General features: G+C 44.7%; 1 non-coding gene across 1 annotated transcript; it reads left to right on the top strand.

Annotated features, from left to right (window-relative positions):
- The first annotated feature begins 4,354 nt into the window (after positions 1–4,354).
- Positions 4,355–4,493, top strand: LOC124693879. The gene has a single exon (XR_007000325.1). It is a non-coding gene; the product is annotated as a small nucleolar RNA Z247 (small nucleolar RNA).
- Positions 4,494–13,784: the final 9,291 nt, after the last annotated feature.

The following is a 13,784-nucleotide window of genomic DNA, read 5'->3' as shown; positions in this document are numbered from 1 at the left end:
CCTATGTCAGTCGCCTGCTTCTCCGCCGCCTCACGCGCGGCTGCTATGGCTCGGTGCGCCGCCGCGTCCTGGCTCAGTGCCTGCTCCAGCCTCGCGTTGGCGGCGTCGTCCTTCAGCGTCTCAAAAGACTCGACGATGGCCCTCTGCTCCGCCGCCCTCTCCTCCGGCGTAGGCGCATCAGGGTCATCGGAGCACCAAGATATCTCCGAGTCGGAGTCCTCTGCTGCAGCGACGGCCGCCAGCCTGCACTGTTCCAGCTCGGTGTCGACCGTCGCATGGGCCGCTCGCTCCTCCTGTGCTTCCTTCTCCGCTTCAGCCAGGGCCGCCGCGTCCCTGACCGGGTGGAGGAGGTCAGTGGTGTCTTCGGAGTCAAACTTCTCATCGCGACCCATTTACGCGGCCGCAGACTGCCGAAGCGACGCCTCGGTGACAGTACTGGCGGAGAAGACGCATCGACGCGGGGTCGCTGCCAGGCGCGCCAGACAAAACATCCGCCAGACGCGAGCGGACACTTTCCGTGTCCGCCGAGCGTCCGTCAGAGACGCATCCCAGGCGCATATTTGGACCAGGTTTGCGTCTCCACGGACGGCCCAGTCACTTTGCGTCGCTCCGCTGAAGGTAGACGCATTTCCGATCACGGCGGACGAAAACGGTCGCTCAGCGACCATTTAGATCGCGCCGCTAGAGATGTCCTCAAGGTGTGGCTGGGCCGCGGAGACGGAGCTCATCACGTGGAGCCGCGCGGGAAACCGGAGTTCGGACTCACTCCGGCGAGCCCCTGCCGCGAGCCACGTCGGACTCACCACGGACAGCGACGACCAACGCGCGCCTCCACATTCCCCAATCATTGACATTCTCCTCCTCGCTCCTTCTAGCATTTCCTTTTGGTTTATATTCTCCCGCTTTCCATTCCTTGGCTTTGCCCTTTTGGAATCTGGTTTGGCGTTTTACTAGTCGTCAACCCGTGCCCTGCACGGATTAGTTAAGTTTATGGAGTTTTATTTGTCTTAGAATTTCTGCAATATTTCGATAATTTATATTAGCTAACACTGATGTATTACTGGCAACTCCGTTGATTTTAAATTTTAGCAACTATTTAGTCAATATAAATAAATCATTTTGACATCCTAAAAAGGTGATGTATCTGGTAGACATATGTGAGTATACATGTAGATATATGGTTTGTTTGGGTTTATAAACTCCAAGTAGCCATCCGTATTTTAAATTAAATTCCATGTAATTTACATCTAACATACTCCAATATGCATGTGTAAAATTCCAATCTAAAATCCTTTTGATTATCCTACTCCCTCCGATCCATATTAATTGATGTTAAAATAGATGTATCTACAACTAAAATGTGTCTAGATACATCTATATTAGCGTCAAATAATATGAATAGTAGGAAATAATAAAAACCCACGTATTTGGTAATGTTGGATTCCACGCTCCCATGTCGCTGATTTCTAACAGCGACATCTCCCTTCCTAGAGATTGTGCGCCGGACGATGCTCAAAGTTTAGCCGACCGGCTCATCAACCTGGATTTGAAAATTGATTTCACTTCCACTTTATGAAATAAAAAATAGAAATTTTGGAAACTCCATACACGAATAATTGTATTCCCTCCATCCTAAAAATAGGTTTCTTAGCTTTGTCAAAATATGCATGCATCTATAGGTATTTTAGCATGTAGATACACGAAAATTTGGACAATGTTAAGACATCCTTTGTGGACGAAGAGAATATAATGATTTCTCTATTTTATTCTTGTAAAATTAAAACTGCAAAGTATTAATAAATTACAAACTATAAGAATGTCTCATTTGTTCCTGTTTAAGGGATAAAACCATATAAAACAATAGCTGTGACTAATCTCCACTATTTCAACTGGAAAGCATGTCCTGTCATGTAGGCGGAGGATTTTGCCTTGTAGACGCACATGAACGTGCATTCTTAATTAGTTCGACTCCCCGTTTTTAATCTGATCTGCAATTTGCATATGAGATATGACATGTTATAGTATATGAAATGTTTGCCAATACTAAATTTTTGTTAAGAATACAAACGACCGTGCTAAGAGGTTCCTTTATCAGCAGTAATATTGTAAGTAGATCAGTACTAATTTATGTACAGTAGTATAGACAGATACTGTAATAGATGAACAATGCATGCTTATAGATCATGCATATACTGCAAGGTAGAACTCACGCTTGATTAGAGTTAAGCACCTAGCTTAGTATGCAAATGTTAATGGATAGAATAGTAGGAAGACAGACCTGGCAAAAATACTGGTTTGTTCCAGCGTGAAAAATAAACTGTTGAGACCTTGATCCTGAAAGTATGAAACCTTGCTGGTATCTTCTATAGCAGGACGATATTTCTCTCTCCTTCTTATTCTTTGCACTAATCATCTCTGCATGTTTCGTTGGTTCTGTCATCTAGTTATGGCTAGTAGGAGAGGCTGGCAAGGACATCCAATCGGCTGGAGGAAACGGCGGTGTCCACCTGATCTGCTTCCAATCGCCAAGGAGGTGTCCCCCTGACCTGCATGCATGATTGGGAACCTGCTCAAAATAGATTGCAATTCCAACAGAACAATCCCTCATCCAATCGCAGATTGACGTGGTTGCAATGACGACGCTGAACTTCCGCATTCGGTAGCTCTGCAGCTCGCCGTTGTTGACATGCTGGCCGCAGTCGGACAGCGGCGACGTGAGCCTCAATTACAGACTGAGAGAGAAGAGAAGTGCAGCACTATTGAATGCCCATAAAAGGATCTTCAGGGGAGATGAGGATGGCGGCGGCCATACCTGTGCCAAGGAGTTTGAGATTTTTAATCTGCGGTTCCAATATCAAATTGCAATCTTGCCGGCCGTACGGGATGGATACTCGTAAGACTTTTCTGTTTGAAGGGATGGCTATAGCACTTTTCTTAGACCAAGGTTACGTGCACATCATGGACTCTATAAAGCAAAGCGAGTAAATCTGCTAGACCTGTTTATTAGATCGTAACCACAAAGATATTGCACGGTTATTTTCAACGTTTTATCGGGATTAAGCTTTACGGAGCAACAAAAATTAACTGTAACGTGCCAACGTAACTTCCTATGGTACATTATAAATCACGACTTTGTACACTAATCCTAACCATTAATTTTAGATCTAATTGTCTTAATTATTTAGATGATGTGGATTAACGTGGAGTCTTTTATGGTGCCTCCAATTAGTAAATATAAGATTTTTACTACTCTCTCCGATTTAAAACAGGTGTTGGCGACTTGGTACAAACTTCGTATTAGGATAGTATAAAATTTTCGACACTTGTTAAGTTGTTATACATCGGATGGAGTAGTTTTGGATGAACAACGACCTCTTCACGGCTCCATTCTACCAACGAAACCACCGAGTTAACGCAGAAGCAGACAAAGTATACATAGGACTTTCTTAAGCCAGCATCTCCCAGAAGGTAACAAAACTATATTACACCACACAATAGATTGTCGTCCCCACCATACTGCAGTAAACATGGAGAACGTACTAAACAAAACGTTTTGGCTCAGATCACGACCATCTATTTTACAATGGTCTTCCTCGAAGATCGCCGATCCCATCACTGTTAAACGAGTTGTATCTAGAAAGAGGTTAGAATTGTACATGATCGTGTCTTGTACTCCACGTTGGTTTAGAGATAGAATTGTAGAGATAGATTTGTTATGTTTGTTGAGATGTAATCTGTTGTAATATGGACGCCTCCTGATGCTACTATATAAAGCAAACCCACGGCATCCAGTTGGATACACCGGACCAATCTTCCTCTATAGTTTGTTATGGTATCAGAGCCTATTTCTTCCACCATGTCGAGCTCTTCCTCCTTTGTCCCCAGCTCTGCTCCGCAAGCCGGCGTTGTAACGGAGAAGCTGTGCGGGGACAACTTCCCGCTTTGGAGGGCGCAGGTGATGCCGCCCCTGCGGGAGCGTCAGCTGGTCGGCTTCCTGGATGGAAAGGTGCCGCAGCCGGCCGAGACTCATGAGATTGAGTCCACCAACGCCAAAGGTGAGAAGGAAAAACAGTTGATTCCTAACCCTGCGTATGCTGCTTGGATCGCTCAGGACCAGCAGGTCCTCGACTTCCTGTTATCCTCTCTATCAAGAGGGGTGCTCACACAGGTTTCTGCCCTGCAGACCACGGCGGACGTGTGGGCTGCGCTGACGGCCATGTACTCGTCGCAGTCTCATGCCCAAGTCATGCAGATCCGCATGCAGCTTGCGAGCACGCAAAAGCGTGAGATGCGTGTCGCTGAATATGTGGCACAGATGAGAGGACTCGGCGACGCCATGAGCTCCGCCGGGAAGAAGATGGAAGACGATGACCTGGCGGCATACATCTTGGCTGGCCTGGACTCTGAGTGGAATCCACTCGTGACGGCCATGACCACCAGGACCGACACGGTCTCCCTCTCCGAGCTCTACGCTCATCTGCTGAACTTCAAGACCCGCCTCGACATCCAGAACGGCGGGCCTCCTGGAGCTGCTACGGGCTCCTTCAACTATGGTGGCGGTCTTCCAGGAGGCGGCGGTGGTGGCGGCTCCATGTCCACCGTCAATCTGGCCTCCCGTGGTGGAGGGCGCAACGGCTATCGCGGCGGTCGCGTAGGCGGCCGAGGACGCGGCGACGGTGGCCGCGGTGGTGGCAATGGGGGCTGCAACTACAACAACAATGCACGCCCAAACAGCCAGCAGTCGTTCGACGCCAACGGCAACCCCCGCCCGCAGTGTCAAATCTGCGGCAAGTATGGGCATCCTGCGCTCAAGTGTTGGAAGCGCTTCAACAAGGACTACAACGGCGACGAGAAGCCAGCGGGTTCATCTTCGCACGCCTACGGAGTCGACACCAACTGGTACCTTGATATAGGTGCCTCTGATCATGTCACGGGTGAGCTAGACAAGCTCACCACTCGCGACAGTTATCATGGCCATGAACAGATCCACACTGCAAGTGGAGCAGGTATGGATATCAGTCATATTGGTCATGCAATTATTTATACTCCTTGTGACTCCATCTAAACAATGTTCTCCATTTTCCCGACGCCACAAAGAGTCTTGTTTCAGCCCATAAACTAGCATGTGATAACAATACCTTTCTTGAAATTCACCCACATGTGTTTTTTGTCAAGGAACAGGGCACGAGGCGCACCCTTCTTCACGGTAGATCCAGTGGAGGCCTCTATCCCTTTTCGCCGAGTCCATCTACCTCGACTAAACAAGCTTTTGGAGTCAATAAACCATCGACCGCTCGGTGGCATAGGCCTTTAGGGCATCCCTCGTTTGAGGTTGTTCAACGAGTTCTTAGTCAAAATAAACTTCCTTCTTCAAAGGATGATTCAGCAAATTCTATTTGTGATGCGTGTCAAAAGGGGAAGAGTCATCAACTCCCCTATCCAAAATCTAGTAGTGTTTCTAGTGCTCCTTTAGAGCTTATTTTTTCAGATGTGTGGGGTCCAGCTTGTGCTTCCATTGGGAACAACAAGTATTATGTAAGCTTCGTTAATGATTATAGCAAGTTTACTTGGATCTATCTTCTTAAACAGAAATCTGATGTTTTTGCTCGGTTTCATGACTTTCAAAATCATGTTGAACGTCTCTTTAACAAGAAAATCCTTGCCCTTCAATCTGACTGGGGAGGAGAATATCAGAAACTCGGTTCCTTTTTTCAATGCATAGGCATAGAACATAATGTTTCATGTCCCCACACACATCAACAAAATGGATCTGCTGAAAGAAAACACCGTCACATTGTAGAAGTTGGTCTCTCTCTTTTAGCCCATGCAAATATGCCTCTTAAGTTTTGGGATGAAGCCTTCACCACAACCACATTTCTTATTAACCGTGCCCCTAGCAAAGTTATCAATCTTGAAACACCACTTGAACGTCTTTTTCACCGCACACCTGAATATTTCATGCTTCGTATTTTTGGGTGTGCATGTTGGCCAAACTTACGACCCTATAATTCTCGCAAGCTTCAGTTCCGTTCCACACGTTGTGCCTTTCTTGGCTACAACAACTTGCATAATGGATACAAGTGTCTTGACATATCTACTGGTCGTGTGTATATTTCTCGTGACGTTGCTTTCGACGAGAATGTCTTTCCATTTGCTGAACTACATCCTAATGCTGGGGCACGGCTTCGTGCTGAAATTCTGCTTCTACCAACCCATCTCCTTCCTCCTACATGTTTTGATCAAGGGGGAGACTTAATTGATGATCATTTGATTGCTAATCCTACTAATTCTGCTTTTGGAGATGTTTCTGGTACACAGGTTGGGGTGCCCGGAGCAGAAGGGGACGACACAGCCAGTGAGGCTGATTCCCCTGCGAGATCCGCCTCGGGATCGGTGGCCAGATCCCCGACAGAATCCATCGCGGGATCGCCGCCTGGCGGTGCATCTTCATTGGCCCGTGGGGCTCGGTCGCCTGTCGTGGACAGCGGGACCAGTGCTCCCCACATGCAAGGATCTGCATCGGGCCAGGGCGCCGGATCTTCTGTGGCAACGTCCTCCGACGCAGCCACGCCACACGCGTCTGGGAGCCACACTGAATCCTCAGAAGAGTCAGGGTCGGAATCAACTGCGGCGCCTGACGCAGGAGGATCTGCTCCAGATCCAGCGCCACGATCTTCTGTGGCTTCTAGGCCTGTAACCAGGCTGCAAAACAGAATTCAGAAACCGGTTAAGCTGTTTCATGGTATGATCAGATATGCAAACTTCGGTGAAACTGGGGAACCTGAAAATGTTACTGAAGCATTTGGGCATGCAGACTGGAACAAGGCAATGCATGAAGAATATTCAACACTTATGAGGAATGAGACGTGGCATCTTGTACCGGCAAAGGAAGGGAAGAATGTCATCGATTGTAAATGGATATATAAGATCAAGAGGAAATCTGATGGAACCATTGATCGCTACAAAGCTCGTCTAGTGGCTAAAGGGTTCAAACAGCGGTATGGGATCGACTATGAGGACAGTTTTAGTCCGGTGGTAAAAAATTGCAACTATTAGGCTTATTTTGTCTATTGCAGTTTCTCAAGGATGGACCCTTCGACAACTCGACGTACAGAATGCGTTTTTACATGGCGTTCTGGAAGAAGATGTATACATGAGACAACAACCTGGGTTTGAGAAAGGTCAAGGTTTGGTGTGCAAGCTTGATAAGGCGTTATATGGTTTGAAACAAGCGGCAAGAGCATGGTACTCGAGGTTGAGTACTAAACTTCAGTATCTTGGATTTATTCCTTCTAGGTCAGATACATCATTGTTTTTCTTGACCAAACCAGAAGTCACTATGTTTGTACTTGTCTATGTTGATGACATAATAGTGGCTAGCTCTACTCCCTCTGCCGTGGGAAGACTTCTTCATCAGCTTCGGGATGATTTTGCCTTGAAAGACTTGGGTGATTTGCATTATTTCTTGGGCATAGAAGTGAAGAAGACGGCTGAAGGTATTACTCTTTCGCAAGGGAGGTATGTGTTGGATTTGCTCAAGAAGGTGGGGATGAGTAATTGCAAGGCTGTTACATCTCCTATGTCCTCGTCTGAAAAAATCTCGGCATATGCTGGAGTTCCTTTGCAAACCGAGGATATTACAAGGTACAGAAGTGTGGTTGGAGCCTTACAGTACCTTACCATGACCGGCCAGATATCTCTTATTCAGTGAATAAAGTGTGCCAGTTTTTACATGCACCAACTAGTATTCATTGGATGGCTGTTGATACGTCTCCGACGTATCGATAATTTCTTATGTTCTATGCCATATTATTGATGATACCTACATGTTTTATGCACACTTTATGTCATATTCGTGCATTTTCTGGAACTAACCTATTAACAAGATGCCGAAGTGCCGATTCTTGTTTTCTGCTGTTTTTGGTTTCGAAATCCTAGTAACGAAATATTCTCGGAATCGGACGAAATCAAGACCCGGGTTCCTATTTTCACCGGAAGCATCCAGAACACCGGGAAGGACCGAGAGGGGGCACCGGGCCCCCGGATGATAGGGTGGCGCGGCCCGGGCCCCGGCCGCGCCGGCCTATGGTGTGGCCACCCCTTCGACCCTCCTGCGCCGCCTCTTCGCCTATATAAAGCCTCCGTCGCGAAACCCCGAGGCGAAGAACCACGATACGGAAAACCTTCCGCAGCCGCCGCCATCGCGAAGCCAAGATCCGGGGGACAGGAGTCTCCGTTCCGGCACCCTGCCGGAGCGGGGAAGTGCCCCCGGAAGGCTTCTCCATCGACACCGCTGCCATCTCCACCGCCATCTTCATCACCGCTGCTGCTCCCATGAGGAGGGAGTAGTTCTCCATCGAGGCTCGGGGCTGTACCGGTAGCTATGTGGTTCATCTCTCTCCTATGTACTTCAATACAATAATCTCATGAGCTGCCTTACATGATTGAGATTCATATGATGATGCTTGTAATCTAGATGCCATTATGCTAGTCAAGTGAGTTTTACCTATGTGATCTCCGGAGACTCCTTGTCCCACGTGTGTAAAGGTGACAAGTGTGTGCACCGTGTGGGTCTCTTAGGCTATATTTCACGAATACTTATTCACTGTTGAATGGCATAGTGAGGTGCTTATTTATATCTCTTTATGATTGCAATGTGTTTGTATCACAATTTATCTATGTGCTACTCTAGCAATGTTATTAAAGTAGTTTTATTCCTCCCGCACGTGTGCAAAGGTGACAGATGTGTGCACCGTGTTAGTACTTGGTTTATGCTATGATCATGATCTCTTGTAGATTGCGAAGTTAACTATTGCTATGATAATATTGATGTGATCTATTCCTCCTACATATGCATGAAGGTGACAGTGTGCATGCTATGCTAGTACTTGGTTTAGTATTTTGATCTATCTTACACTAAAGGTTACTAAAATATGAGCATTATTGTGGAGCTTGTTAACTCCGGCATTGAGGGTTCGTGTAATCCTACGCAATGTGTTCATCATCCAACAAAAGTGTAGAGTATGCATTTATCTATTCTCGTTATGTGATCAATGTTGAGAGTGTCCACTAGTGAAAGTCTAATCCCTAGGCCTTGTTCCTAAATATCGCTATCGCTGCTTGTTTACTCGTTTTACTCGCGTTACTACTGCTGCGTTACTACTGCTTGTTTACTGTCCCGGGCAAAGCACTTTTTCGGTGCCGTTGCCACTACTTATTCATACCACCTCGTATTTCACTATCTCTTCGCCGAACTAGTGCACCTATTAGGTGTGTTGGGGACACAAGAGACTTCTTGCTTTGTGGTTGCGGGGTTGCATGAGAGGGATATCTTTGACCTCTTCCTCCCCGAGATCGATAAACCTTGGGTGATCCACTTAAGGGAAACTTGCTGCTCGTTCTACAAACCTCTCGCTCTTGGAGGCCCAACACCTGCCTACAAGAATAGAAGCTCCCGTAGACATCAAGCATATTTTCCGGCGCCGTTGCCGGGGAGGAAAGGTAAAAAGGCACTCATACTCCGGTTCCAGTGTAACGATACTTTTCTGGCGCCATTGTGTTTGTACTCGAAGCTATTTCCTTTAGATCCTGCAATTGCATCTTTTTGTTTCTTGTTTACACTAGTTTGGCATAATGGACAACAATGAGCTTCTTATTCTATTTCCTGATTTAAAACATGGATTGTTTGATGCGGAAATTAAAAAACCTATGGAATCTTATTTGCATGCTGGTAGTAATATTAGTATGAACGCTTTGAACACCATTGTTGATAATAATGTAGAAAGTTCTAAGCTTGGGGAAGCTGGTTTTCATGATCTTTTTAGTCCCCCAAGCATTGAGGAGAAAATTTTCTTTGATAATACTATGCCTCCTATATTTGATGATGAGAATAATAATGATAGCTACTTTGTTGAATTTGCTCCCGCTATTACTAATAAAATTGACTATGCCTATGTGAAGAGTAATAATTTTATGCATGAGACTCATGATAAGAATGCTTTATGTGATAGTTATATTGTTGAGTTTGCTCATGTTGCTACTGAAAGTTATTATGAGAGAGGAAAATATGGTTGTAAAAATTTTCATGTTACTAAAACACCTCTCTATATGCTTAAAATCTTGAAGTTGAGCTTGTCTAATTTTTCTATGCTTGTTGCATTATGCTTCTTGAACTTGTTTATTTACAAGATTCCTATGCATAGGAAGCATGTTAGACTTAAATGTGTTTTGAATTTGCCTTTTGATGCTCTCTTTTGCTTCAACTACTATTTCTTGCGAGTGCATCATTAAAACTGCTGAGCCCAGCTTAACGGCTATAAAGAAAGAACTTCTTGGGAGATAACCCATGTGTTATTTTGCTACAGTACTTTGTTTTATATTTGTGTCTTGGAAGTTGTTTACTACTATAGCAACCTCTCCTTATCTTAGTTTTGAGTTTTGTTGTGCCAAGTAAAGTCTTTGATAGTAAAGTAAGTACTAGATTTGGATTACTGCGCAGTTCCAGATTTCTTTGCTGTCACGAATCTGGGTCTACCTCCCTGTAGGTAGCTCAGAAAATTAAGCAAATTTACGTGCATGATCCTCAGATATGACCGCAACTTTCATTCAATTTGAGCATTTTCATTTGAGCAAGTATGGTGGCCTAATAAAATCCATCTTTACGGACTGTTCTGTTTTGACAGATTCTGTCTTTTATTTCGCATTGCCTCTTTTGCTATGTTGGATGAATTTCTTTGATCCATTAATGTCTAGTAGCTTTATGCAATGTCCAGAAGTGTTAAGAATGATTGTGTCACCTCTGAACATGTTAATTTTTATTGTGCACTAACCCTCTAATGAGTTGTTTCGAGTTTGGTGTGGAGGAAGTTTTCAAGGGTCAAGAGAGGAGGATGATATACTATGATCAAGAAGAGTGAAAGCTCTAAGCTTGGGGATGCCCCGGTGGTTCACCCCTGCATATTCTAATAAGACTCAAGCGTCTAAGCTTGGGGATGCCCAAGGCATCCCCTTCTTCATCGACAACATTATCAGGTTCCTCCCCTGAAACTATATTTTTATTCCGTCACATCTTATGTACTTTGCTTGGAGCGTCGGTTTGTTTTTGTTTTTGTTTTGTTTGAATAAAATGGATCCTAGCATTCATTTTGTGGGAGAGAGACACACTCCGCTGTAGCATATGGACAAATATGTCCTTAGGCTCTACTCATAGTATTCATGGCGAAGTTTCATCTTCGTTAAATTGTTATATGGTTGGAATTGGAAAATGCTACATGTAGTAACTCTAAAATGTCTTGGATAATTTGATACTTGGCAATTGTTGTGCTCATGTTTAAGCTCTTGCATCATATACTTTGCACCCATTAATGAAGAAATACTTAGAGCTTGCTAATTTGGTTTGCATATTTGGTTTCTCTAGAGTCTAGATAACATCTAGTATTGAGTTTTGAACAACAAGGAAGACGGTATGGAGTCTTATAATGTTTACAATATGTCTTTTATGTGAGTTTTGCTGCACCGTTCATCCTTGTGTTTGTTTCAAATAACCTTGCTAGCCTAAGCCTTGTATCGAGAGGGAATACTTCTCATGCATCCAAAATACTTGAGCCAACCACTATGCCATTTGTGTCCACCATACCTACCTACTACATGGTATTTCTCCGCCATCCCAAAGTAAATTGCTTGAGTGCTACCTTTAAAATTCCATCATTCACCTTTGCAATATATAGCTCATGGGACAAATAGCTTAAAAACTATTGTGGTATTGAATATGTACTTATGCACTTTATCTCTTATTAAGTTGCTTGTTGTGCAATAACCATGCTTCTGGGGACGCCATCAACTATTCTTTGTTGAATATCATGTGAGTTGCTATGCATGTCCGTCTTGTCTGAAGTAAGAGAGATCTACCACCGTTATGGTTGGAGCATGCATATTGTTAGAGAAGAACATTGGGCCGCTAACTAAAGCCATGATTCATGGTGAAAGTTTCAGTTTTGGACATATATCCTCAATCTCATATGAGAATAATAATTGTTGCCACATGCTTATGCATTAAAGAGGAGTCCATTATCTGTTGTCCATGTTGTCCCGGTATGGATGTCTAAGTTGAGAATAATCAAAAGCGAGAAATCCAAAATGCGAGCTTTCTCCTTAGACCTTTGTACGAGGCGGCATGGAGGTACCCCATTGTGACACTTGGTTAAAACATGTGCATTGCAAAGATCCGGTAGTCCAAGCTAATTAGGACAAGGTGCGGGCACTATTAGTATACTATGCATGAGGCTTGCAACTTGTAAGATATAATTTACATAACTCATATGCTTTATTACTACCGTTGACAAAATTGTTTCATGTTTTCAAAATAAAATCTCTAGCACAAATATAGCAATCGATGCTTTCCTCTTTGAAGGACCATTCTCTTTACTTTTATGTTGAGTCAGTTCACCTATCTCTCTCCACCTCAAGAAGCAAACACTTGTGTGAACTGTGCATTGATTCCTACATACTTGCATATTGTACTTGTTATATTACTCTATGTTGACAATTATCCATGAGATATACATGTTACAAGTTGAAAGCAACCGCTGAAACTTAATCTTCCTTTGTGTTGCTTCAATGCCTTTACTTTGATTTATTGCTTTATGAGTTAACTCTTATGCAAGACTTATTAATACTTGTCTTGAAGTACTATTCATGAAAAGTCTTTGCTTTATGATTCAGTTGTTTACTCATGTCATTACCATTGTTTTGATCGCTGCATTCACTACATATGTTTACAAATAGTATGATCAAGGTTATGATGGCATATCACTTCAGAAATTATCTTTGTTATCGTTTTACTCGCTCGGGACGAGCGTAACTAAGCTTGGGGATGCTTGATACGTCTCCGACGTATCGATAATTTCTTATGTTCTATGCCATATTATTGATGATACCTACATGTTTTATGCACACTTTATGTCATATTCGTGCATTTTCACGGAACTAACCTATTAACAAGATGCCGAAGTGCCGATTCTTCGTTTTCTGCTGTTTTTGGTTTCGAAATCCTAGTAACGAAATATTCTCGGAATCGGACGAAATCAAGACCCGGGTTCCTATTTTCACCGGAAGCATCCGGAACACCCGGGAAGGACCGGAGGGGGGCACCGGGCCCCCGGATGATAGGGTGGTGCGGCCCGGGCCCCGGCCGCGCCGGCCTATGGTGTGGCCACCCCTTCGACCCTCCTGCGCCGCCTCTTCGCCTATATAAAGCCTCCGTCGCGAAACCCCGAGGCGAAGAACCACGATACGGAAAACCTTCCGGAGCCGCCGCCATCGCGAAGCCAAGATCCGGGGGACAGGAGTCTCGTTCCGGCACCCTGCCGGAGCGGGGAAGTGCCCCGGAAGGCTTCTCCATCGACACCGCTGCCATCTCCACCGCCATCTTCATCACCGCTGCTCGCTCCCATGAGGAGGGAGTAGTTCTCCATCGAGGCTCGGGGCTGTACCGGTAGCTATGTGGTTCATCTCTCTCCTATGTACTTTAATACAATAATCTCATGAGCTGCCTTACATGATTGAGATTCATATGATGATGCTTGTAATCTAGATGTCATTATGCTAGTCAAGTGAGTTTTACCTATGTGATCTCCGGAGACTCCTTGTCCCACGTGTGTAAAGGTGACGGTGTGTGCACCGTGTGGGTCTCTTAGGCTATATTTCACAGAATACTTATTCACCGTTGAATGGCATAGTGAGGTGCTTATTTATATCTCTTTATGATTGCAATGTGTTTGTATCAC

Source organism: Lolium rigidum, chromosome 2 (assembly GCF_022539505.1).
Source record: "Lolium rigidum isolate FL_2022 chromosome 2, APGP_CSIRO_Lrig_0.1, whole genome shotgun sequence".
Classification (NCBI taxonomy): Eukaryota; Viridiplantae; Streptophyta; class Magnoliopsida; order Poales; family Poaceae; genus Lolium; species Lolium rigidum.
The sequence above is the reverse complement of the archived record's forward strand: the minus strand, read 5'-3'. Positions and strand labels throughout refer to the sequence as shown.